Below are 2777 nucleotides of genomic sequence, written 5' to 3' on the forward strand. Positions count from 1 at the left end.
TTCGGGTTGGGTGGTGTGTTCGGTTGTTGGTGTGGGTTCGGGTGCTGAGGTGGATTTTGGTGCATCAGTATGAACCCCCGTATCAGATACGTTGGTTCTAACATCTGCAGTGGTGGTGGTGGTTGTTTCGGTAAAGATTGGTGGTGGTATTGGGATAGAAGTAGGTGATATTTGAGTGGTGGAAGTTATGGGGGGAATAGAAATAGGAATTGTAACGGGTGGAGAAGAGATAGGAGAAGTAGAAATATGTATCTCTGGGGTAGGCGAACGTGGTAGAGTGTTGCCACATTGAGATCCATCCGAATCAGAACCCTCGTCCTCAGATTCGCTTGAGGATGAAGCGATAATCAACTTTCGTCGAGGTTGGGTTTTTCTCCTCTTCTGCGGTGGAGACTGAGCAACTCCGGTATTTTTCCTCTTCTTGGGAGATGGGCCTTTCGCCCCCTTTGCCACCTGTTTTCCCTTGTCAGCCTTCTTGCCTCTAGCAGCAGGCTTGTCAGCATCATGGATTGATTTCAGCATCTCTGGAGTAAGATCCCTCGGACCAGAACGTTTGAACTCTTTGTACGTTCTGATAATCCTGCTGTCAGCCGGAACATCACCATACATCGTTTCCGGGATAGACCCGTTGAAGGGAAATTTCGAAGCATCCGACACAATGATCTTCGTGGTATGGAAAGTACCAATCGAAGACATTGGAGCACCAGCGACAATGGGGACGTGGTACTTGTCCATCACCCATTTCGTGACAATAGTCCAGAACCAGGCATATGAGATCTCTGAGTGCCGGGAGGTCGAAGAGAGACTCTGGATAAGTTGTTGCCATAGGACTGACCCGTAGTCCATGTTGATGCCATTGTAGATCCCGTACATGATGGAGAGGAACAGACGACTAGCCCCATCGGATCCAACACTTCTTTCTGATAAGCCCTTGGAAAGAACAGTGAACATCCCATTCCACTGTGGGGGCAGGCACGACTTTTTGAATTTTGTGACAGTAGTGAGCACCTCAGTGTACCCCATGTTGTAGAACATGTTGAACAGATGACCCATAGGAATAGTTTCCGGATTAACCCTCGAAGAATCAGCGTCAAATCCTAACATCGAGCAAAACCTCTGCTTTGAAATTGACGCCTTGTGCTCAAAGACATCGAAGAAAATCCTGTCGACGACGTTGTCGTAGTGTGCTGTGGCGAAAATTTGTGACAGGAACTCCATTGGAACAGCTTCAGCCCTGGTAAGATCAGGAGCGATGGAGGAGTACTTCAGGCATTCGATAATGGGATACATGAACGCATCGTACACCTGGGGAGTGAGATCAATGATCAAACTCTGTTGTGGGCGAATGGGCAAGATGTGAGAGGTTGCGTGAACTGATGAAGAATCCGCCATTGTTGAATGAAAGTGGGAGAGATGATGAACAGTAAAGGTTTAAGGATTTCTTGCTCTCTGGGAATTTAGTTGCAGTAAAGAGATAAACGGTGGATCACATTGTCTTTTATACTGTGGGTAAAGGAGAGAGAAAAATCTTCCCAAATCTTCGATTGAAAAACGAAGGGTTTTTCGGAGGTGACTGACGCGTGACAGTTGGGGTTGCCGATGATCATGCATGAGAGAGAATGTTAGGCCCTAATTACAAGCCTTCCCATCAGGCGCCGTTTGGAGATGAAACGGTTCCTATTCGCACGCGTTTCCCTGTTACGCCGTTTGAAATTAAATCGATTGGACTCCCGCCTGAGTCAACATTTCGTCATCTTATCCTTTTAGAGTGAAACGGCATCTTTAAAATAAAATCGCCACTTGGATCAATGTTAACCACAACTTTTGATAACAGCCAACCCAATTAAAATTCCTTAGAATTAATAAAACCAGAATTTTGGAAAATCAAAAAGATTTTCGTGCTGAGTGTGTAAAAGAAAAAGAAATAAAGTAACACTTTTGAGGGATTATGTGATGTCAAAAAGACACGAAACAGTGGATCCTGGGCACGAATCTCTTCCTTCAAAGTCAAGAGAGACTTTAAAGTGTTTGTGTGGTTTCCCGTTGAATAAGGATCAGACACTTATTAAGAAGTGTTGAAAGGCTTCTTTTAATTAGGCTTATGAGGGTGGCTTTCGCTTCGATTCAGAATTCCTAATCTTGATATAAGATAGAAATCGAACGAAGTAGTTGTGAGACCAATGTAGTCTGTTGAACAACTAGGTTGGAGATAATTTAATTGGCAAGGTAAACTAATATATGTGTGAAATCTCAAAAAAAATAAAACTGGATCCCAAGGGAAGAAATGTTATTGGACTTAACAATTTCATAGGAACCACTAAAAAAATAGAGATTTTATGTAGTACCCCCATGGAGAAGTTCGTCAATTCATTATTGAAAGCTAGTGCAAATTAATTGTTCACCGTCAATGCATAATAGTTATTGAATTTTGGGTTTCACTTGGCACGTAGTGACACGAAGCTAAGATCATGAACACAGAAATTGTGCAACCATAAACCTCAGTGGTAATGTCTGAGAGTCTCAAGGGTTACGTTTGTGAAGCGAGTGTTATGAAGAAAAGTAATTTAGGTGGTGTAAAGAAACCAAAGTACCTCTGCTATAAGATAGGGACCAAGCAGACAACTCTTATTTCATGTGAGAAGAGATTTAGGTAGCTCATGATTAGAATAATTATGAGAGCCTAATTAGGAAGACAAGGTTTGTTTGTACCAAGTCAGTAAGGCTATTATTCAGAATCAGATGAGGCTTTGGACACATACAGCAGCATGCTTCTAGGG

Source organism: Lactuca serriola, chromosome 4, assembly GCF_051521515.1.
Source record: "Lactuca serriola cultivar US96UC23 chromosome 4, Lser_US96UC23_V15, whole genome shotgun sequence".
In the NCBI taxonomy this organism is placed as follows: Eukaryota; Viridiplantae; Streptophyta; class Magnoliopsida; order Asterales; family Asteraceae; genus Lactuca; species Lactuca serriola.